This window comes from Symphalangus syndactylus, chromosome 21 (genome assembly GCF_028878055.3).
Source record: "Symphalangus syndactylus isolate Jambi chromosome 21, NHGRI_mSymSyn1-v2.1_pri, whole genome shotgun sequence".
Lineage (NCBI taxonomy): Eukaryota > Metazoa > Chordata > Mammalia > Primates > Hylobatidae > Symphalangus > Symphalangus syndactylus.
In genome coordinates this window covers 80,137,906-80,163,375 of record NC_072443.2, presented here as the reverse complement: position 1 = coordinate 80,163,375, position 25,470 = coordinate 80,137,906, and the positions used below count along the sequence as shown (strand labels likewise).

The window sequence follows — 25,470 nt, the reverse complement described above, 5'->3', positions numbered from 1 at the left end:
TTGAAAATGTCGGGGATAATTACCAAGTCATATTTAGGAAGGAGCTCTCCCTGGCCAGGGCTGATGTTCAATTACCCTGGATTTAGTGAACATATGCTAGACATTCTGATGTTGGCCACTAGGTGATGATGATAAAAGGGGAAACTATGATAAACCTAGAGGAGAAAAAGTGAATGACTGGTGTGTGTGTGTGGGTGTGTGTGATAGAGAGAGGGAGAACGAGATAGGGAGAGAGAGACAGAAAGAGAGAAAAAATGGGAATGGATATATTCATACATGCCACAAAACACAACTTAGCATGATCTAGGCTTCATCTGGTCACCAAGATACAGTAGAAATATGGCACGGTAATTGGGTCAAGTGGCTCATGCCTCAAAAAAGAACAGTATCATTACATATGTAATACACAGGTATGATTCTACTGCGGTTGTGGGTAGACCAATGGTTCTCAACCAGTATGTCATAGCACACATGCATATACTCCAAATCTTTCCAAACCAGGCTGCCGAGTTTTGATCCATGTGTGTAAATTGTTTTTTCAATCATAGATACGTACTGTAACATCGCTACCAATCTAAAGAATGTGGAATTATGTTATTCAGCCACTTGTTTTCAATAGCGTAAATTATTACTAATAAGAGGTAAGAAGCACAGAAAATTTCAAGCCAATTTTTCTAAGAGAAAAAATGTGTGTTCACTGGATAATGCTAGAATTTTTTTTTCAATTTTTCCAAAGTTTGATTTAAAAAGAAAAAATAAAGCTCAACTCCAATCCCTTAAAATGTCCTGCCAAAAATTCTAGTGTTTGAAAGTGTTCTACAACAAAAAAGGTTAGATGGGTTAGATGAGGAAGGACGGGAAAGCTATCTCTGCAAGAATTAGGGGGTTTCTCAGCCTGGGAAAACTGGGAAATACTGGATTAGAAGTCTTTTTTGTAGTCACGGCTATCTCAATGCTAGTGGCCCTCACCTCTCAGTCTCATCTTTCCACTTTTAGACAGAGCATTCAGAGTACTCTGAAACACATATTTTACATGTAGATCGCTGCTTCTGCTTGGAATCAGTGTCCATCCTCATAACAATGGAAGATCTTAAAGGAAAATGATAACCTTGAAGAGGTGACGTGTGTTGCAACAGACTTCAGGAGGTTGCACTGAGGAGTTCTGGGGCTTTTGACCAGGCAATGTAAGTACTCCTGTCTGGGCCAACCATTCAAATCCAGAGAGGCATGGGGGAGGATTCCTCTTTTGGTACCGATGGGTGATTCCTGAGAAAGTTTTAAATCCAACAGAACAGGCAGCAAAGAATTGTTCAGCTGAAGATCCAGGGTTTGAAATCTATGTTTAGCCTCAGAGCTTTTAGATTTAAAAGAAGGCAGGAGTGAAAGAACCAGGTATCTGAATAACCATGTGTGCTCTCAATTTGCCAATAACCTAGTTACTTCTGCAAAGATGGGGTTCTCTCTCATTAAATGATAATTCACTGAGACTTTTCCTATCGGTTTGAGCTCTCCTGAATATCACTTAAAAACCACTGGGTGTGGTGGCTCACAGTTGTAATCCCAGCACTTCAGGAGGCCAAGGCGGGTGGATCACTTGAGGCCAGGAGTTTGAGACCAGCCTGGCCAACATGGCAAAACCCCATCTCTGCAAAAAACACAAAAATTAGTCCGGTGTGGTGGTGTATGCCTGTAGTCCCAGCTACTCAAGAGGCTGAGGCAAGAGAATTGCTTGAACCTGGGAGGCAGAGGTTGCAGTGAGCTATCATCCCACTGCATTCCAGCCTGGGCGACAAAGCTAGACTCCGTCTCAAAAAAAAAAAAAAAAAAAAAAAAAAAAAAAAAAATGTACACCTCTCTTCCTTGGAAAACCTCATTGCTATAATTATCTTTTAAAAATGCTGTCCACGGGATCTTGATGATGCTATTAAAAACAGAGCCCTGAAGTTGAAAAAAACTTTAGTGATCTTCTCAGATAACTGTGACCCAACCTATAGCACCCCCACACCCCTACCTTCCAACATAATAATAAAATTCTCTTTTCTTTCTTTTTGATCTTCATATTTCTCTATTTGATAATGCCTGTGGTCTGAGTTCAGCTAGATCAGTGTTTCTAAAACTTTAATGTGCAACAGGCTTGTTAAATACAGATTGCTGGGCCCCTGGCCCAAACCCCAGTGGGTTTTTCAGCGGGTCTGAGGTGGGTGGAGCTGACGCTTTGCATTTCTAACGACTTTCCAGGTGCTGGTAAAACTGATGTTGCTGATATGTGGATCACACTTTGAGGAACACTAAAGTAGATGCTTAAGTACGAAAGGCTAAGATATGTCTAAAGGCTTTGGTCCAGTTCACAGCCAAAGGTTTTACTTTCCTATGCTACACGTCTGCCTTCATTTCAAAAATTATTGGTAGAAAGTACCCTCATAAAGTTCTCTGGTTCCCCTGGACTATCCTGCCTTCTAATACACAGAGGAATCCCAGAGGAGGGGCACGATGTAGCCACATTCATTCATTCCAGGAGGTTCAGCAATACTTATTCACAGGAAGCTCTGAAATACAGCCTCCATGGTTCAGTCGAAGTTCATTTTGTAAAAATCACATATTTAAGCATTTCATTTCGTAGATGAAAATCCTGAAACTAAAACAGGTCATGTGACTTGTCCAAAGCCACAGTGCTGGTAGCAACTGGCCTAGCTGCCTCTAGAATCTAGGGTTCTTGCCTGGTCACCTTCTAATAAAACGTCCTCTAGCAGGCCAGGCTCCCTGATCAGATGACACATTTTAATTATCTATATCACATTTTTTCCCCATTTGAACAGAAGACTCCTAAAATATAGCTTGATAATAGCAACTATTACTATGCATGCATTTTAATGTGCACAAAAGATATCAGTGAGTTTTTTTTTTTAAAGCATCACCATCCTATTTATACTACCTTTCCATGTATTTATAGGCTACAGATTACCCTTAAGTATTCTGATCTTAAAAGAGTAACCAACACTCTAAATGACTATTATTCTCAGGGGATAAAGACATTTCATTTTGTAATCTTTTTGTCTTACATCGTACATAATCTCCTGTATCTTACTGAATCAGGCTTTAATTGTAGGTGGATTCTTTTGAATCCATTGTTTAGCTATGCAAAATTTTTCAGCAATTAGGAGCAAGGCAAAAAGTTCCTTCCTTTTACTTAATAAGACATTATTTCAAAAGAAGGAGTGCAAAGATTGAAGTACTGTAGATCATAACTTCAACAACCTGAGCTATGACTATGACATATGAGAAAGTTAACTCCCCCTATCCCCTGCCAAAATTTCTTTAGCAGTGCACTGAGATTCAAAGACTTCATGACAACTTAAATTGCTTCTTAATAAAGAAATTAATTTAATTAGGAGTTACAGAGTGGAATTTCATTTTCTAATGGGCCTCAAACACAAGAGGTTGTAAAAAGTCATTTTGAGATCGAAATGACTTTGGGTCTGGACTGGTTTTTGCCAGCGTGTTACCAACTAAGAAATCAGCCATTTATTCCTTAGAAGGGTCAGAAAAACTAACATCTTCCCCATGCTGGGCACCTCAATCCATAAAACATTAAAACCCAATCATCCACTATAAAACTTATGTAACTGAAACTTTATTCACTGAAAATTTTTGCAGGAGTAAGTTGAACACATTTCAGTTTTAAAAAGGCAGCCCACTATCTCACCAGATGAAAATGTACCTGCATATTAGAAATAATTCACTCAACATTACTTAATTTTTGTGACTCATTCTCACTAACTTCTTGCTAATGATCTGTCTTGGCAGCAAATGGTTTCATCTAAACTCCTCTTCAATGCTCCTTATTCATTTCAAGGAAAGCATTTAATAAGGGGCAAATGGCAAATAATTAGGCAAAAAACCAAAAACTTGCCAGTCAACTCCAAAGGGAAACTGACTCCTTTCCCCAATAAGTTTCCAATGAGAAAAGATCAGAGAGTTAATTAATGTGTAACCAACCTGCGCATGCCGGGACACCCACACATGCAGTAAGTTGGCAGGCTAATGATTAAAGTCCACCTCGTAAACCAAAAAAGGTCAACCTTTCTAGCTGTCAAGAAGGTGGTGACTTGAACCACAGATCAATCACCATTCACATCAAAGGGTAAGAGGTGAAGCCATTAAGACAAACCCAGCTGGAAAAACCTTGTCCCTTCATTTGATATCACCCATTTAAACAAAACAAAACCAAAACCAAAAAAAAAACCATTACTTCCCTCCCCATCCCATTCCATATTGCAAAATGTGGCAAATCTTTGATCCTAATGGACATTCTTTGGAAACCAAATCAAATAATACAAGACTCTATAGAAACCATGATAACATACTACCTGTGCTAGTAATAGACCTGAAATGAAGCCAAAAATCAGTTGAGAATTTAACTCTTAAGGGAAATTCTTTTTAAATTCCTTACCCAAAGCTGTAATTCAAGGCTGTGATTTAAATACCTTTGATTTATTAAGTTATTTTCACTAGTATTTACTACTTTTAAAATTCTGACAATCTTTTCCTATTACATAAAGGAAAATAAATACATTAACAATCTGTATTAGTCTCTTCTCACAGTGCTATAAAGAACTACCTGAGCCTGGGTAATTTATGAAGAAAAGAGGTTTAATTGGCTCACGGATCTGCAGGCTTAACAGGAAGCATAACTGGGAAACCTCAGGAAACTTACAATCATGGCAGAAGATGAAGGAAAATCAAGCACCTCTTACCATGGCAGAGGAGGAAAGAAAGAAGGTGAAGGGGGAGCTGCCACACACTTTTAAACCATCATATCTCATGCGAACTCACTCACTATCACAAGAACAGCAAGGGGTAAATCTGCCTCCGTGATCTAATCACCTCCCACCAAGCCCTTCCCCCAACATGGGGGGATTACAATTCGACATGAGATTTGGGTAGGGACACAGAGCCAAACCATATCACAATCCAACGTGGGTGATAGCTGCTACAGGAACTGTAGTAGACTTGCAAGATATTAACAGTCATTGTTTTGTCAAATGGAGGCTCAGTACAAAAGATTAATATGCACCAATGAGTGGACCACACAGCCAACCATTTGTTGCCACATTGCTCAACCCCAAGTGGAAGAAAGTTACAAAATAAATGATGTGAAGACTCCATAGCCTTTTCCTTGAACCCTACTGGTCATGTGTTCTATTCCATTTCCAGAATGTTCTGTCATCCAGGTCTGAATCCCTCTCACCTTTTAAGGGCTACTTTTCTACTTGCCATCTTGTAGTTCAAGTACGTTCCTATCTTCCAGACTATAATAAATGCTCCTTGAAGGCGGAGACTCTCTTTTGTGAAATAAATAGCGCCTAGTATAGTATCCTGCACACAATATGTTTTTTACTAGAGAGCATGCATTGTGTAGCATATCAATATTCTTTCACATGGCATTTCTAATTCAACCCTCCCAGAGACTTGGTGAGATGGTTTGACAGAAGCTTAATGACTTGCTCAAGGCCTGAAAATTCTTATGAAGCAGAGGTAGAACTAAACCTAGGACTTCAAATGCCACATTCACATTCACTTCTCTTCCCTTTACCACCAAGGCAAGCACTGGTCTTACCTCTCAACCACAGCATCACCGATCAGCAAGCTTCATGGAAGGCTATGAGAGTCAGCCTTTTATCAGGCCTGCAATACACGCTCTCCTGTGGAGCAATATCCTCATGGAGTTAGATCTGGGTTTCTCAACCTCAAAACTGCTGACATTTTCCATGGAGATTTCTTTGTTGGAGGGGGCTGTCTTGTGTACTGTAGGATATTTAGCAGCATCTCTGACTTCTACCTATTAGATTCAAGTAGTGGCCTTATCTCCCAAATTGTGACAATAAAAAATGTCTCCAGACATTACCAAATGTCTAGGGGAGTGGGCCAGGTGGGGAGTTCAAACCAGCTAGGAACTACTGGGCTATTGCAGAGGCCAGGTTTACCTAGCATGGGGGTGGGCATAAAACGCAAATTGACAACAGGAGCATCCCACACTCTTCCCCCATCCCTGATTAGTCCATGAGTGTATGTTATCAAGGCAGGGCCAATCAGTAGGTGTTTTTGGAGGAGAGGGCATTGTTAAGAACATTAAAAGAGGGAGAAAGCCTCACTCATGAGATCATGGCACTTTGTAGTTTGGTTTATACTGGTTTGACTTGAGATGTTGAACCTTGCAACCCGGAAAGGTCTGATTAATCTATCCACTGTATCCCTGTAGTGCATGAATTCCGACATGGGCTTCCCTTCCCAGCACAGAGTGAAACCCCAAGTCCTTTTCTAGATCAGCATGGTCTTATATACACTGGCATTTCCTGCGTTGTGCTAATATAGGTGCTGGTCCCTCTGCCAGAGATACTCCCCCAATACCAGCACACCTCACTTCCTCCAGTTCTAAACTCATTGGGGCCTTTCCTGACATTGTCTTTGCAGGAGCACACTCAGCTCACCCCCAGCAACATAGTAGTCACCATCTGACACGCTATATATTTCCCTTTTGTCTATCTTCACCCGTTAGACATATCAGATCATGAGGGCAGGGACTTTGTCTCTATTGTGTACACGTTGGATATGCAAATACGTGCTTAACAAAGATATTTTGATTAAGTGAATCAATCAATCCATCCAAGATGTGGTGCCCAGTCTGAGGGAGGCTGGTTATCTTCATTTGCATGACTATAAGGCTTAGCAATATAAGGCTTAGCAATTTGAAACATTTAAAGATGAGTCAAAACCATCCCTGCTCCAGGTAGTCCCTGCTCCAGGCAAACACAAAAGGGTCACAGTCCACTTTGAATCATGAGAGCATCTGAGTGTCAAAAACAATACCAGGAGCTGGCAGTTCCCACTCTGCCACCATTTCTGCATGTCCCCTCCCACTCCCCCACCACAGTAGGCTCCTTACTGGTTCTTTGTCAGTGGGACAGGTGGGCAAGAAATCCAAGTTCCCCACCAAGCAATCATGTTACACCTAATCAGTATGCATAAGATGACACATCCTGATACAGCCGACTTTGACAAAAAAGGGAAAATTTCAGTGTGGTGGGAGAGAGCCAGCTGTGAGATTCCCCTTCACATATTGGTCAAGAAGCAGACAGTTCATTTTGTTTACAGGGCAGGGGAGAAGCATGGACAGACATCAGAGTTTGGGGCTAGCTCACACCTGAGTGTCTCTTATTCAGTGCCTTTCATCTTGATTTGCAAGTCTCAAGTGTTCCATTTCTGAATCTGCATCTGGGCCCCTTCATCCAGACTGGGTTTTCCCTTGCTGCAGAGCAATCTAGTTATATTTGGTGACTTAAGCTAAGAACAGTTCACATCATGAAATCTGGTTCATCAAATACTCAACAAATATTTACTAAGCTCCTACTACATCCCAGGCTCTGTTCCAGGCTTTGGGGACACATCAATGCACATGGGAGATAAATGCCCTGATGTACCACCTAAGGATGGGGGTCGCTTGCCATTTGCACATAGACATCATTTACTGCCTGTCTGGTCAGACCTTCCTGTGGGTGAATTCACATTTTAATGGAACACACTGGAGACATGGCAAAGTGATTAAGAATGCATTTCAATCAATGCAACATGGTCTAAGACAAGTAAGTAATAGGCATAATCTACACCCATAGTTTCCTACCTGATAAGGTTGTTGGGAAGATTAAATGAAGTGCTTCAAATAGGAAACTAAAAATGAAAAATTTGAGGCAATCACCGTGATTAGATACTCTGAGGTAAAAAAGCTTATTCAAATCACCCTGCACCCCCATAGGGCTCCTATACCAACTCTCCTTTCTCCCAGGAAAGTTCAAACTTGGTCACCACTGACTACGCCCACTCAGGTCAAACACACGCGACAGGGGCCAGCTGGAAGCATAGCCCCTCTACATCCCTTGGGTGAACTATTGGAGAAAACTGAACATAAAATTGGAAGCTCTCAGCTGATGCAGTAACAGAGTAGTGGGCATGAGCCAGCATCATCCCAACATCGATTCTTTACCTCTAAAAAGTGGTTTTCTCCATGGCAAAATTGGTTATTTATGGTCAATAGCATTTTTGCCATGGTTCTTAACACACAAGCAGCATGAGCTTTCCCCTGTGCTTCACATAACCCTTCCCTATTAAACCAGGACCCAGGACGCATGATGGTGGGAAGAGGCATGGGAGTCAGGAACCTTTTGTGAAAGACTTGGTTATGTATTTTGTCAAGTCATTTCCTTTCTCTGGATCTTGATTTCCTCAGGGGTAAAACCTCACTGGATTAGATCAGGGGTCAACAAACTTTTTCCTATTAAGGGTCAGGCTAAATATTTTAGGCTTTGTGGGCCATATAGTCTCTGTCATGACTATTCAACTCTGCCCTTGTAGTGTGACAACTGAAGACAAGACAAAAGTAAATGGGCATGGATATGTTCCAATAAAACTTTACAAAAACAGGATGCAGGCTGGATTCAGCCAGAGTCATAATTTGCATACCACTGGATTAGACGATCTATGAGTACCTTCCAGTTTCAATTTTCCATGACTTGATTGTAGAAGATTCACCTCCCACCTGACCTTACAGAAAGTCTTAAAGACTAGAAGCCCTATGTTAAAAATAAAAGCTCTAGAAATAATAACAGCTATCATTTATTAAGTGATTGCTGTGTACCAACTATTATGCTAATGACTTTAATGTGCTTTATCTCATTTCATTCTCAGGGCAATTTGTTGAGGTAGATACCATACTTAATCTATTTGATAGATAAAGAAGCTGAGACTTCAGCAGTCTAAGTAATCCATTCTACATCATATAACTGGTAAGTGGCAGAGCTGAAACTGGAACTGATGTCTGACTCCTGAGTCCTTGTTCAAAAGTACTAAATTATGGGACCATCACACAGCTGTTCAGACACCTACCTCTGCCGGTCACCCTACCCACTTCCCCAGTTACTCTCTCATGAACCCTCAAGAAGTTCACATGAGAAACCCTATTCTTGCATGTCACATACATTAAAAGATTGGCCTAAAAATAACACCCAAGTTCACTACTCCAGATGATGAATTGCTTTTTAAAGCATAATAACTGGTTCTTTGACCGGCTCAAGACCTTATGCTGGTAGAATACCTTCGACATGCCTTATTTGGAAGGCAACCACGAGACAAGTGCTGCATCTGCTGATGGAATCTGCAATCTCTCATCCAGGCAAACACAGCCCTATTTAAAGAATTCTTAAACTAAGAAGAAGGGGGAAAAAATTCAAGCACTTACTTCTTACCACAGTTTATCACAGTTAAACTAATCATAAACAAAGCTCTCAAGAAACAGTGACCTTGGAAAAAAATCAAAGGGTAGCATGGAATGTGCATGAGATCCGCTGGCCAGTGTCATGAGAGGCGTTTCAAGGTGAGGCGCCTGCTGGAGCTCCATCAACACCTGTGTACTGTCACACTCTCTGAAACCTCAACAAAGTCTCCTCGTGAGATGAGGGATTACTACTGCAGTCTCTTTGGGGCCTTCAGACGGATGGAGGTTTGTAATAATACAGGTATATGTTTCGGCGCAGCCACAACTCCCTGCCTGTTGCTTGGTGGTGGACAGCTGCATTCTCCAGAGTGTTCTAATGTCCACAGCAAGCACAGTGAAAATGTCAATGCAACAATTTGATAAATATTTAATGGCTCTTTCCTTGCTGATGCGATTAAGCCAGAGTCTCATTACTAAAACCTACTTTCACCTCCTATTTTATTTATGAGCTTGATTCCTTTACACTAACACACAGCCAGGTTTAGACAAATTGAAGTCAGGAATACAGTGGAAAGAGGAACCAACAACTCAATACCAGAGCATCAAAACTCAGTACAACCCAGCTTCTGGCAAGAGGTATTGCTCCTGTCTCCCAAGGCGACAGACAAGACTGAAACGGAACTAGACAAGAAACCACCTAGATGAGAAACAGCCCCAGGAATACATATCAGCTGTTTTCATGGTGATGGTGATATTTGGAAGGTGAGCAAAAAGACAGGGACCTTCAATCTCTTTCTCACTTCCTAACTGGCCAGGACTATTTATTATTAGAGCATATTACACATTTGACCAACAATAATTTCTCTTCATGGATTTTTGTTCTTCCAGCCACGCAGTCATAGTCATTCTTTGAGCCCAGCTCAAATGTCATCACCTCTCGGAAGCTTTCTTGATCCCTCCTCTCAAGTCAAAATTAATCATTCCTTCTGTTTTAAACCCACGTGTTTTGTTGATAAGGTTATCATAGCTTTTATCTCACAGATTGCCTTTAGTTTTATAGCCAGAAACAGTACACTTGAAAATGAAGACTTGAGTCCAACTACCTGGGTTTACCACTTACCAGTTGTATGGTCTTAGGCATGTTAACCTCTCAACACCATATTTACTTATCTTTAAAAATGGAATGATGATGCCCCTACAGGACTGTTGTGAGATCACCTGAGATAAATGTTTCAGTACCTAGCAAGCATTTAGATATTCTCCCTAACAGCTAGATATATACATGCCCATATGTATGCAGGAGGAACCTGAAAGCGCCTATCTACCTCCCACATTTTCCCATTTAGGATAAAAAAACTGTGAGCCATGTTGGCCAAATTCCAAGCCATAGTAGTGAGTAGGTCACTTTAAAAGATCACATACGCAGTTACTGCTTTCATTTCATGTTCCAAGTCTTCCCTCCATGCACAAGTTTACTCTCTGTGTACATGCCTGAGCTTGTTGGTCACTGAACTTACTTCTTGTTCCACGTGACTGGAGAAAAAGTTTGGTAGAATCTCAAGATTTGCATTTATGTTTAGGAGTGATCAGGAGGCCCTGTGTAGGCTTCAACCTCAGCCATGTGCCCTGATTCAGTTTTTACAGGGCCCTCCACTAAAGGGTAATGTTGACATCCTTCCTTATAGGTTCCTTGGGAGCATCTTTGGAGGGAGCAAGGGTTTATACAAATCAAGACCACACCTCATTCCTAGCAGGATGCACATGGACCTCTTCACAGTGCTTGAGGGCAGATGCAGGGAGAGGGAGAGGGAGAGGAGAGCCTGGAATTCAGCAGGCCTCAGTTCAAATCCCAGTCTGCTGCCATAAGGCCTCAGGGCAGATGGAAATCTCTCTAGCGCTCATTTTCTACCTTGTTGAATATAACAGAGAACTCTAGTTACTTATCTCAGCATCCCCTCTTCCTCCTCAGTAGCAGGATTCCAGTTTTTATCTAAGCACACTCACAACTTGAGTAAACAACTGCATTTCTCAGCCTCTTTTGCAAAGACATGTGGTCATATGTCAAAGTTCTGGCCAAGGAGATGGTAGTAGCATTGGGTGGGACAAGGGGAAGTCTCCTTAAAAGAAAGTATCTGTATACTGCTTCCCTGCTTTTTTTCTTCTTGCTGCCTGGAATGCAGACATGGTGGCAGCAGCTGAACTATGGAGCGACTCTGAGGAAGGGAGCCATATGCCGAGGTTGGCAGGGCAGGAAAAAAGCAAGCTGGGTCTCTGTGACATAGTGAATCTGCTAGACTAGCCCTGGGCAGACACCTTTAAATTTCTTTGAGGAGAGACAAATAAAGGCTTGACTCATTTATGCCACTATGGAGGTTTTCACTGCTTTGGGCAGTCCAATTTGATCATTACTTACACATAAGGCTCAGCCAGAATGTAAATAAAACTATGACCTGCAAGCCAAGTCCAGCCCCACAGCCCGTTTCTATATGGCCCATGAGCTAAGAGTGATTTTTATAGATAAATATTTGCAATCAATTTGGTAATAGGAGACAGAACTCTAAACCTCACTTCTCCAAAAATAAATTCCATTCTTCTCATTAGGAGACCTGTATTTCGGAAAGGTTATACTCAATTATTATCATTGTACTTTGAATTTTGTCAAAAAAAATCTGTGGAAATTTGTTTTCTCATTACACAAGTACCTACATACTAGTCTTGATTTCGCCTCTTGACTTGCATAACCTAAAACATTTACTATTTGACTCTACACACAAAAAGTATGTTGACCCATGATGTAGAGAAGTCTCCAACATGCTGCTGATCATAAAGAAAATACTCAATAAATGATACCTGCTACTATAATTAAATCTCCAAAAGAGCTTGGCACAAAGTTACTCAATTATTTATTCATTTTTGTGAGATATTATAATCCTATAGAAAAGTATGGCTTAACTCTTTGTTGACTTAAAGAGATAAAAAATTTCCAGAGAACCTCACCCCTTCCAAGCATCCCCACCTTCTTTGCTACTTCTTGGTCATCAGGCAAGAAAAAATAAACATGACAGCATAACAAAGATACTTAGAATGCACTGTCTCCCATGTCTCCCTTCCTACCCCATCAGTTACATATGCATTTTTAAGGCCACCTAACACAAAGGAACAAAATGGATATGATAAAGAAGTTTTTGGCACTGAGTCTAATTTCATTTAAATTTTTCTGGAATTGTTTGGTAACTGAGCCTAATATCCATCAGATATTTCCCCAGTAATACCAGAATTGACATGTGTAAGTTGCCAACCTGATGCCAATTAATGGAACCCTGGACAAAGTCACATACATGATTCTACCATTCAACACATCATAGTAATGATTTACCCATTCATTTGGGATACAGGAAAAGTCTCTCATACATGTATCACCAGGAGCAGTTGAAGCATGAGTTTTAGCCTTCCCCTATATAAGAAAAATTATTTGGCTGAGTTAAACCAGTGGTTCCCAACCTTTTTGGGCAATGGTGCCAGGCTTCTGGCTCATATTCACATCACTCTGCCAGTTTGTGCCAACTCCTCCCTCCACCCTTCTGTTCCCAACCTTCAGTTGGACATGCTCTAATCTGTAAGACAGTCTGGGCTGTTCCAAACACTGGCGTTGGGAGTATGACAGGGGTGTGTATGACCAGTTCAGTGGAGGCCTGATGGAGAAGAACAGGGGTATGTGTGGCCCATCATGTCTCTCCTTGAGGCAGTCAGGGAAGAAAAGGCTGACTTGGCACTGGCAGTGGGAGTGTGAGCAAATGAATGAGGTGGCCCTGAGTGGGATGCAGAAAGGTGGAGTTGTGTCTTTAGCTGGGTGTTTACTCCTTCAAAATTACCACATCCAGTCCCAGCCCACTGAAAGGCAAGCCAAGGGGAAAGTCTTACGGAAAGAGTGGTGGCTCAAGAGATTTCGACACATCAAGAGAATGTAGGCATGGCCAATGGCTTGGGAGGGCAGTGGGTGGGCCAGAGGATGAGAATCATCCCTACTAATCAGCCATTATCCTTTGCCATGGTTTGAATGTTTGTGTCCTTCTCCCTCAAATTCATAGGTTTAAATTCTAACTCCTAAAGAGACAGTATTAGAAGATGGGGCTTTTGGGAGGTGATTAGGTCATGCGGACAGAGCCCTCATGAATGGGATTAGTGCTCTTATAAAAGAGACCCCAAAGTGCCAGCTCTTCCCTTCCACTGTGTGAAGACACAGCAAGAAGGCACCATCTATGAACCAGAAAGCAAACCCTCATCAAACACCGAACCTGCAGGCACCTTGATCTTGAACCTCCAAGCACTGGAACGTAAAAGAAAATCTGTTGTTTATAAGCTACCTAGTTTATGGTATTTTGTCACAGCAGCCCAAACAGACTAAGATACCCCTGGTTATAAGAAGCTCTCATGTTGCAAAGCATCTGAAGCAAGCAATTAGCGGGTGGGGGTGGGAAGACATCTTGGATGAAAGTATTGTGGATTTTGTCCCAGCATTGCATGCACTCCCAAAGGATATGTACTAGAATGTCTGTAACAGCACTTTTGTAATAGTCTCTAACCAGAAACTAAGGAAACTCCCAGCAACAATTAAATGAATACATTTTGATCTATTTTATAATGGAACCTTATACAACAACTAAAATGAATGATCTACAACTATACACAAGAAAACAATTGGATCTCACAAACAGAATGTCGAGTGAAAGGAGCCAGGTACGTAAGAGTACATATTGTATAGTTCCCTTTATGTAAGGTATAAAAACTGGTAAAATCTATGATGTTAGAGGCTGGGTGTGGTGGCTCACGCCTGTAATCCTAGCACTTTGGGAGGCCGAGGCAGGTGGATCTTGAGGTCAGGAGATCAAGACCATACTGGCTAACACGGTGAGACCCTGTCTCTACTTAAAAAAAAAAAAAAAAAAAGAAAAGAAAAGAAAAAAAATTAGCCAGGTGTGGTGGCGGGTACCTGCAGTCCCAGCTACTAGGGAGGCTGAGGCAGGAGAATGGCATGAACCCGGGAGGTGGAGCTTGCACTGAGCCGAGATCATGCCACTGCACTCTAGCCTGGGTGACAGAGCAAGACTCTGTCTCAAAAAGAAAGAAAGAAAGAAATCAGGAGAGTGGTTAGAATTAAGTAGGGGTGCAAAAAGGGCGTGATTCTGTGTGCTGGTAACATTGGTATATTTAGCTTATGAAATTTCATTCAGCTGAACACCTATGATATGTTCACTCTCCTATATGGATATATTATACTTCAGTGAAGAGATCTAGAAGATGTAATGTGGCCTTTGAGAGATCTGGAACCCACAGTATGCTAATTTTGAGAGGATCCTTGACTATTCTTGGGCCAGAGTTAGCCTTAATCACTTCATTTGACAATAAGACTCAAAGAGAAGGAACATGATAACAGTGGCAGCAACACAGCAGTAGTAAAAATATACAACAATAAGCCAATATTTACTTGATATTCACTTGTGCTAAGTGCACCACAAGTTTTATCTCATTTAATTTTATAATACCCCTACGAAGTATACAGGTATATCCCATGTAATAGCCGAGGACACTGAAGTTCTGAGGGGTGAGGAAATAGGCCTGACTCCTGGTTTAAACACCCTTTCTGCCTCTTCATGGGACTGAGGAGCTCGTAGCTAAGTGAGAACTGGATCCAAGTCTCCTAATGTTTGAGTCAATATGCCTGCGTGGTAGGTTGCAAAATGGCCTCCCAAAGATATGTCCATGTCCTAATCTCCAGAACCTGAAAATTGTAACATATTTGAGGAAGAAGCCCTTGCAGATATAATTAAATTGAGGGTTTTGAAATGAAGAGATTATGTAGATTAAACAAGTGAGCTCTAGATGTCACCTCAAGTATCCTTAGAGAGGCAGAGGGAAATTTGACACATGCACAGAGGAGAAAGCAATGTGAAGATGGAGGCAGATACTGGAGTGATGCGGCTGTAACCACGGAATGCCAAGGATGGATTGTTGGCAGCCACAAGAAGCCGGGACAGATTCTCTCCCAGAGACAGCCAACACCCTGACTTTCAAACTTCTGGCTTCCAGAACAGTAAGAGAATAAATTTCTGTGGTTTTAAGCCACCAAGATTGTGGTAATTTGGTACAGCAGCCCTAGGAAATGAACACTCTCCCTAAACATAACACAGCAGCATCTAAAGAGAGTGTTCTACAAAACGGCAACAGGTGTCCTTGAAAAACATGCCAGAATCACCAGGTTTGGAAAACAATGTTAAGTGGGTTTCTTTATGATTGGACTTCTCAGGCCCTATGTCATGCTCATTGTCCCTTATGAATCTTTGAGAAGGAGATATGGTACCATAGACTTTTCCAAACTTGACCAGCCTCAGAACTCTCTCGTGAGGCTCCCCTGGCACATTCTCAGGAAGTGCTGCAGTACACCACACTGAACGCAATGACGGGACCCAAGAGGGAACAAAGGCCTGAAAAGCTAAGAGTTATCGCTTTGCCAAGCTCATGACTATTCTTCTAAAGCCCCCTAAAACGGTGCAGTAGCTATGAGGGCAAGAGTTGCACTAGATAATCTCCATGGTCCATTCCAAATCTAACATTCTCTAATTCTTTATGTACAACAACAGTTCTTGCCCATGGCAGACGCTGCTAATCAATCGCAGCACTATTTCCCTAAGCCCTGAAAGGGCCCCTTTAATTCTTTTTAACCAGAGCTGCAGGCAAATAAAAGCTCTGTGCTATTCCTGTCTTAGTAACTCAATGAACGGTCCAAATAAATAAACCATGGCTTGTGGGTTTTCAGAAATGCCTGCATTATTCTCTTCTTGTCCCGGGAAGGGCATTCTCTTCCCCACCAATATCTGTTGATGTTTTTTTCCACTTTTAGAATATGCAACCCTTGGCTCTGATTTTTAAATTAGTACTCCACCAATAACATTCAGTGAGAGGTTGTGGCTTTTGGGGCCAGAGAGAAGAGCAAGTTTGGGGCACTAAACATACAGTTCAACCTTTGTTCCCTAGGAAAGATGAGCTCTGACAGATTAAAAACTATATATGTTTACTGCCTTCTGAGTTCCAAAGCCATTTGTTGGAGTTGTAGTAGATCTTAAAAACTTTTGGATCCCAAATCAATTCCCAGGACAGCTGCATCTGATCAGACTTCCTAGGCAGGAGAGTTCAGAAGCTTGGGGTCTTCAGAGAAAACCATCAGCTAGGGTTGCAATTTTTGAAAGGTGATGAGACACTCATGCCTCACTTGTACTGAGTGCTGAAATAATGCCTCACTCCAAGGGGTTTACAGACCTCCACAAGGGGCAACTGTAATTGATCTGGTTTACAACTAATAAAAAAAAAAAAAGAAGGCACAGAAATGTGAAGTGTATGGACTTAGCAGCGTTGGGAAGCACATTAATCTCTACATCCCCCAGGAAGTAAGAGGGAGATCAGGAAAGGAGGAGAGTAATAAAAATAATTTAAAAATTTTTAATTTCCTAATAATTTTCTTGCAGTTAGACACTGGCCCAGGTACCAGTTAATCAGTCAGTCAAAATTTATTTAGGGAGCCCTCCTAGAAGGAAGATACTGTCACTGAAGATGGGATTTAAATGATGCAATCCTTGTCTTTAAGGGACAAGGAGGGACAGGGACAGGCTTGTCATATTGAAAATGAAATATTTTGGATCTTGAAAAGCACTTTGGAGAAAAGTTAGTAAGATAATGCGGCCAAGAAAAATGTGGGCTGTGGAGTGTAGTCATGGAGCAAGGCTAGGTGGGAAGTTCTCTTGACAGAAGGACATTTAAGCTAAGATCTCAATGATGAGAAGCTGCTAGCCAGGCAAAGATCTAGGGGAAGAGCATTCCAAGCAGAAAGAACAGCAAGCACAAAGGCCCAGAGGTAGGCAGAAACTTGGGCTGGCCTGTGACTGAAGCACGGGTGCTAGCAGCCAGGTAGGAAGATGCCCTTGAGAGGTAGGCACGGGCTAGAACTTGCTAAGGTACGAGAGTCTCACAGGTCACAGCAAAGTGTTTGGGTTTTGTCCTTATTGCAATGAGACGCCGTCTGAAGGTGTTAAACAGGGTCGTGTTATGATGTGATTTAAGCTTCAGAACCACTAGGTGTTTGGGAAGGTTGTCAAGTAATCAAGGTGAAAAATGACAGCAGCATGGACTAAAGTTGGACCTGTGGAGGTTTGAGATATGTATCTTTTCTATCACATTTTTTATAGAGGTGTTATTTACATACAGCAAAATCCATAGACCTTATATGTGGAGTCTCATCAATTCTGAAAAATGCCTATATCCATGTAACGCACACTCTATCAAGATATCAAAAATTTTCAGCACCCCAGGAAGTTACCTCAAGCTCCTTTCTAGTCAGTCCTCCTTCCCTCTCACCCTCACCTGCTACGATTTGGGGTATGTTTTTGAAGTAGAACTGAAAGGACTTATTCCCATTGGATAAGATATGGGAGGGTAAAGAAAGAGAAAGAGAAAAATCAAAGGTGCCAAAAGTTTTTAGCTCAAGCAACTGGGTAGCTGGAGGTGCCATTTGTTGACACAGTCAAGGCTTAAGGAAAGGAAAAAGCTAGCCCTATGTTTTGACGCAGCAAGTCTGAGAAGCCAATTGGACATCTAATGAAGTTGCTGAGAAGAGATGTGTATCTAAGTCTGGAGCTCAGGAGAGAAGTCCAGGCTGGAGATGTGACTCCACTAGGCAAGAGTACAGTGTAACATGAAGCCACGGGCTGGATGGCGTCGACAAGGGAGCAATAAAGATGAAAAAGACATGAGCAAGCAGGAAGGAGGCAGGAGCGGCTGACCTAAAAAAGAAAAAGTAGAAGAGGAGAAAGAGCAGCAAAGGAAACTGGGAGGGAGGAGGAAGATAAAGCAAGAAGGAGACAGAAAGTTATAGAAGGAAGCAAGAGGAGGGAATGATCCACTGGGACAAACCCTGCTGACAGGCAGAGGGCGACCTTGACATCTCTTAACATATTTAACCCTCCCTAAAACTCTGTAGGGTAGGTGTCCCAATTACTTCCATTTTACAGACAAGGAAACTGAGGTTCAGAGATGTAAATGACTTGTCACATTGCTAATAAGTAGTAGAGCCACCATTTTGAAGTTTAACACATTCCCCCAAGTGTGTTCTGTGGTACATTAAGAGGTGAGGCTGAAAGGGGGGTTCCAGGGTCACATTAGCACAGAACATGCAACATCAAGGCTAAACAGGTTTCTCTACTCCGGGCCTTCTCATAGTCTTTGAATTGTGATTGCTCAAGAGGGAGATGTAAAATATCGTATGTTCCACACACACAGTACCTTTTTTTGTTTTCTTTTTCAGAAGAGCAATTCACCAAATAGGTGTTCCCAAGATCACAGTAAGAGAACCACTGCTAGGAGGCAACATGAGCAAGTTATCAAAATGTGTTTAAACAAAGTCCAAAGTGCCTTCTTGGACATTACATCACTTGTACCTGAAGGAGAAAGGGTCGACACGAACATACCATTTTACAGATAATGAAGCTGAAGCTCATGAGGTTAAGTGGTCTGTCCTGTATCCACAATTCCGCAGCAATTAAGCAAGAAAAATCATTCCTGGTCCATGTGCCCCAAAGAGTAAGAGAAATCAGGTCAGGCCAAGGGAGAATCAGGCAAGAAGCTTAAATGAGGCTTCGTTCAGTCTCTGCCTCTCCTCTTTACAATACGCCCTTTGAGTTCACTTGCCACAGGATTACACTCAGAGTGGGGGATATACAGAGAATGGAGGAAGGGCTGCAAGTGAGCGCAGGCTATGAGCATTAGGAAATGGCTCCAACTTTCTTGGGCTGTGTAGGATGAGGTCTTGTGAAAGGATCCTGTGGGAGGCATTATAGATTGGAGAAAAGAAAGTGGCACCTACATCCAGATAGAAAGGGCCCTTGATAGAAACATAACTGTCTTAAGAATTCCAAAAGCTGCGGGAATTAAAAGCACTTCACAGTCCATCAGCCTTCTCTTGGGTCATCTTGGTTCAGAACTTAAAGAACCCAAGGCAAATCAGCTGGACACTCCTGAAGCTGTTGCCACGAGGGCCTCTGCCCCATGTGGTCTCCGTCAATTCCATCACAGTGGATCGTCTAAATGGGGACCTCGTGGACCGCTGTCTACAGATTGCCAGCATCCTAGAGAAGTAGCCTTCGGCAGAGTGGCAGCAGGGCAGTGGGAAGGGTGGTTACTGGGTACAAATTATAAAGAGAAGACCGCCCACCCCACGCCCCCTCCGCAACCCGCCAACAATCCACCAAGAGCAGATGCTTGAGAGCATGGGCTGCATTTAAGAAGCATCCCAGGTAGATGCTTGGAATTAGACAGTTGTAGGTTCAGGTCCCCCACATGGCCACTTGGTAGCCTTGTGTCTCAGGGGAGTTACTGAACCTCTGTGAGCTTATCCTTCCTCATCTGTGAAACAGGCTGCTTGATGGCACCAACCGTCACTGGGGTGTTGTAAGGATTTTTCAGTAGTAAAGAGCAAACAGCAACATGCTTCTCAAGATAAAGTCCAGAGTTCCACCTGGATATTTCTTAAATGCGGATTCCCAGGTCATACTACAGACCTATGAAATAGACTCCCTGAAGGATATCCCTATGCACTATAAAGTCTGAGAAAGACGGGTAAGACATTATTAAGTCTGTGCTTGGCAAAAGCTCAGTAAGTTAACAGGCATCATTCTGTTTACTGATGTTATCATTTATAATATGGCAAAATGAGACCTCTTCTCCAGCCTGGACAACTTAATGTTCAAAATTAGAATTTATCTAACATCCAACTCAACAGATGTTTGCTTATCCCCAGAAGCCTGAACAGAGCCTCAATCATCAGAAAATAGAAAATAAAACCAGTGACTAATTACAGCAGCCTGGATGAATGCAGAGTAACCTTTTGCAAATGTTCCCAAGAGATCAAGTAGTAGTTGTTTTAAAGAAAAAGTAGTAAGAAGCAACCTTTGAAAGATGTGATAAGCAATGTCACGTACACGCTCCCTGTGGATTGGCATCTTGCCTGGGAAGATGCTTTGTGAAGAGGGAGACCCTAGTGATAGGTACAAGGATTTCTCTACACAGGCTGGATGTTAAAAGTCAAATATAAAGCAATTCTCAAAGGCCTCTGGGCTAATCTTGCAGGGAGATCATTAATGAGTTTTCCTAGACACTGAGTCCCACGGTACCTGCGTCTGTTCCCTCAGCTACCCCTACATCTTCCATTCTTCTGGAAGTTGTCCAGATTACAATCTTTGCAAAAATGAGCCTTCCTTTGCTGGTCACACAGAGGAGCAGGATATGAAAAGACATCACCAACAAAACAAAACAAAAAGAAAAACAACAAACAAACAAACAAAAACTGAATGGCAATCAAATGCTAACTATCCCAGAAAAGAATTCCTCACCATTCAGATTTTGTGAAAATAAAAAATATCAAAGAAACTTTTTTGGAACATCACATTTAAACCCTCAATACAATTTCCATAAAGTCTCATTATATTCAACTAGGATTACCATTCTGTGTTTTAGTAGCTAAAAAAAATTCTTCTCTCTGCTTCCTCTCATTGACATCAGAATATCGCACAGAGTTTACATTCACCCAGCGCTCTCCTATTTTGTGATAGTGATAGGAAGTGCTTAATGTGACTGAGTACTTTTCAGGAAAGATTAAGAAAAATAGCCTGGGGAGCACAGCATTTCTGAGATTTGGTTTTCTAAATTATTTTTAAAAACCCACAGATATCTGCATACACAACTACACAAAGCAGCACGCGTGTCCCTCGGTTGCCCCTTACCGTCTTTTCATTGCCCATTTTCTGTATTGTTGATGCACTTCAGGGCAAACCCAACACAGAATCACTTAGCCTGCTCTGCAAACAGCTCTACAAAGACCATAAATGTCACCACCAAATTGGTGAGTGCTAGTTCAAACCTTTGCATCTCTCTCATTCCTCGAGACATCTGTGTCCCTAAGGATAACAATTCTGGCTTAAAAGAAATCTTGGGAAAAGGAGCCAAGAGTTTTTCCTGTTGAAGCTAAGTGGGAGGAGGCTAGTGGGGAAGTGGGCTTGATAAAACTGTCTCAAAAATAAGTTCCATCTTAAGCTCACAGAGGGAATGAGAGAGTTATTTCAGTTTCTTAAATGGAAGTACAACCCCAAAAATAAAAAATAAGAGGCTTGTTGATGGAGAGGCTTGGAAGCCTGTGTGAGATTGAGAGTGTCACTGAGGAAAGATTGCCTTGTAACAGAGCTTTCTTGTATTACACCCAAAGCTGTGTACCATCTGAGGCTGATTCAGGAAAATACTCAAATCTCCTGGTAATTTCCTGCAGACAGGACGTTTAATCATCTCCAAGCCTCCACCGCAAAAGAAAAAAAAAAAAGCTAAACCAAATGATTCACACTCTTAAAACGAATCTGCCTTCAGAACAAGAACCGTTTTCTGGTCTTGAAAAGCAGCCACAATTTGTTATTCTAACAAAGTGTTCCTTTCCTCCAAACAGAAATAAAAGTTGCTCAAGGAGGGCTTGTCCTGATTTCTGTTCTGCATTTCTTGAAACTTCCATCCAGTCAACAGTTTCTCCTGGCAGGTTCTCAGAAATCCAGAGAGAGCTGGGTAGTCAGTGACTAAGAACACAGGATCATTTTCATATGTCTCCCTAACCCCCACTTTTTGGCCCCATGGGAAGATGCTTTATTGTAGGATGAGCAGAATTAGCTGCATATATAAATTCTTCACTGCCCAGCTCACTTGACACCTTTATCTGAATTGCCCAACAGGCTGGGAAGATTTGGCAATTGATTATTTGAGAAGGAAAGGCCCAGATCTACCCCAAGTGGTATCTGTTCTATCTGTACAGACAGGGCCGTGTCCACGTCTCTAATTACTCAACTAGCTGCACAGATAAAAACATTTGTGTACAGAAAGCAGGGAACTCAAAGTATACAAATGATTCACACCACCTAAACAAATGCAAATAAAGGCCAGCCCAGCAAAATAAGGGCTTCTAGAAGCCAAAATAATTTAATATGGGCGGAAATGGAATTTGGCAATCCACACATCAGACTCTGCTCCAATTTTGGAAGGCATGTCTTCCAGCTGCCTCATCTTAAAAAAAAAAAAAAAAAAGTAAACTCTGACCCTCTGCATTCGATTCTCAACCTCTTGCTTAGGTACACACAAGTGAACAGATGGGTGGGGGGAGCTGAAACCTCATCTTTTAAATCTTACCCAGCACCTACCCACAATCTTTCCTGATTATTTTGGTTTTAAAATTTCCCAGGGCACGGCTGCCCAGGCACCCCAGATTTGTAATCCCAACCTTCACCAAATCCTGACTCTTCCAGCATCTGAGAGGGTGCATTTGGTAACTTGGACAGTAAGAATTAACTCTCTCATCTCCAAACTATACAGTCCCCCATGTAGAGCTAGGAAGGGCCAGGAAAGGGGCCCTCTCCACCTACCCCAATTCAGAAAGAACACATTAACAAATCCAGAGTTGCTTCATTACCGAAGTCCACCAAAAAGCAAAGAAATAGATTTTTTTTTTTTTTTTTTTTTTGAGACGGAGTCTTGCTCTGTCGCCCAGGCTGGAGTGCAGTGGCGCAATCTCGGCTCACTGCAAGCTCCGCCTCCTGGGTTCACGCCATTCTCCTGCCTCAGCCTCTCCGAGTAGCTGGGACTACAGGCGCCCGCCACCACGCCCGGCTAATTTTTTGTATTTTTTAGTAGAGACGGGGTTTCACCGTGGTCTCGATCTCCTGACCTCGTGATCCGCCCGCCTCGGCCTCCCAAAGTGCTGGGATTACAAGCGTGAGCCACCGCGCCCTGCCAGAAATAGATTTTTAAAGTTCTGGGAAAATAAACAACTTTTATCTTTTCGGGGATATAAGCTCAAAATATAAAGGTATGTCGAAGAAGTAAGGCATGTTTTAAAGTAGATCTTCCTGGAGAGGTTAAGAAATATTTTGAACAGAAAATAACTAGGTCATTAACAGTAAATACCTTTTAAATATTTAGGGGAAAATGCATTCTAAGAGAATAAAGGCTATTTAAAAAGCCCCTCGTGATATTATGATTACTATTGCTGGTTAATAAAGTGGCTGCACGAAAGGTGGCTGACACTCAGACCCTCAGTTCACCAGGTCCCCACCGCGGGGCTCCTGACTTCCCAGCGTCTGGGTGGCAAAGCGCATCTCTCCCAGAGCTTACTCTCCAGCTGCAAGGCCCCTTTTTCAGGGGAGCTCCTGAAACCAGGAGCAAACATGCCCCTGCGCCCCCCTCCGTGCTCCCCAGCTATGGGGGGCCACTTACCCGGCTTAGCCTTGCATTGCTCCGACGCTACGGCGCCTCCGCCGGCCCGGGAAACTGGGGGGAGGCGGGGAAAGGGGGTTGGAGATCCAGGGGCAGGGGTAGCGGCCACAGCTAAGGAACCCAGCGGGGCGTCGGCAGCCAACTGCCCGGAGCCCGAGGGGGCCCTGCAGGGGCTCCGCACAAGGGGGGTAACATTCCCGGGGCGGCAGCTGCTCTGTGCGCAGCTCCGGATCCAGGAAAATCGCTCAGGTCCTGGGGAGAGGAGCTCCAAGCTCTCTGGGCTGCCTCCCGGCTGCTTAAAGGGACGCCTCCCCGCCTCCCACTCCGCTTATTGGTGAAAATCTCGAGCCACAGGCCAATCCTAGGCCTGTTCCCAAATTGAGATTTCAATCAAGGGAGCTCCTACTTTAAAATTAGAAAGGGCTAATGGAGTGCTGAGCCACCTTTCAAAAGCAGAAGGACACAGGCTCTCTGGCCCTCAGACCAGAGGTCCTGAGAGCTGGCAGTGGCTGGAAGAGAAAGATTCTACTGTGCCACGCACACAAGGAACAGGGGGCATGCTGGACTCCTAGGCTTCACCTCTCCTGTGCTCCCCTCAACCCACTGCTGTCCTTCAAGGCTCATCCAAGTTTTATCACAGACACTGGAGGCCTTCGTGGCTGTCTGCTCTTGGCGCTCCTAAAGCCTTTGCTTATGTCGCTTTCCAGCCACTCATCACATTTTCACTTTTTTGCTTAATCTGTCACTCCCTTTACACTGTAAATTCTACCAAGGTAGGAATGTTTTTATCAAGACATATCACTCCCTACCCTGGAACCCTGTGAGCTCTCAGTAAATGTCTGTTGATGATTTAATGAATGAATACACGAAAGAATGAACAATGGAAGTATGTCCCTTGTTGGCTGTGCCAGTACAATTGTTAATTAAGAGAGTAGTCCAAAGGCCAGGCATTAATTTCACACAAAACTGTGTTCATATATGGACTCTCCCTCTTACAGGTAGGTAACCTGCATTTTAGTTTCCTTGTCTGTAAAGCATGATCATGAAATTTACCATCTCATAGGGTTGTAGTAAAGATTTCATGAGCTCATGTTTGGTCCAGAGGAGGTGCTCAGTCAATCACCTCAGAAAACTGAATGGTCAATAGCTGTCGTTATTACTGCAATTAAAATACATTTGCTGGAGATTTGGACTGAGTCTGACTGCTGATTTGACTTTGTAGTGAGCACAGTTATTAATGAAACAAATGTGAATTAAGTGCCAGTTCAGTGCCAGGCCCCATGCCAGGTACTAGGATCATCAATGAAAGATAAAGTCATTGACCACAAGGAACCCATAGTGGTGGCAGGTGGAGGAAGGAAGAGAAGGAAATAGACGAAGTGAATTATGCTAACTGATAAACAAGCAAAGACATATGTAAAGGAATGTTTATTGCAGGATAGTTTATAATATCAAAATAACTGAAAACATAATTATCCAATAATAGGGGACATTAGTAAATTATGATACATCTGTATGATAGAATACTATACAGCCATGAGAAAGAAGAGGCAGAACTAAGTGCACCAGTATGCACTGAGCTCCACAATACATTGCTAAGTACAGTGCAGATAGTAAAACATATTTCTGCTTGCACAAAACATCTTCATGTGTTACGTATCTGCACGTACATATGCTGTATATGCAAAAAGTACTTCTAGAACTATGCCTAAGAAAATGATAAATGTTATTGTTACTGACAAGGTGATTTGAGGCCTAGGCAGATCTAAGAGGATAAGGACACTAACGTTTCATCATATGTCATTGTATATTATTTGAACCTTTTACCATGAGCTTGTAATGAGGTTCTGGTTCTGGCA

The 25,470-nt window shown here is 42.4% G+C and overlaps 1 protein-coding gene across 3 annotated transcripts in view; it reads right to left on the bottom strand.

Annotated features, from left to right (window-relative positions):
- The window catches only part of PRICKLE2 (prickle planar cell polarity protein 2), a 367,969-nt gene that overhangs the window by 158,600 nt on the left and 183,899 nt on the right, over nt 1-25,470 (bottom strand). The window contains exon 1 of one of the 3 annotated variants that reach the window (XM_055259215.2): nt 23,612-23,884. The exons of the other annotated variants lie outside the window; for them this stretch is intronic. The gene's annotated coding sequence lies outside the window, so the exon portion shown is untranslated. Of the gene's footprint in view, nt 1-23,611; nt 23,885-25,470 lie in introns of those variants that run through there. 3 annotated transcript variants of the gene reach the window in all.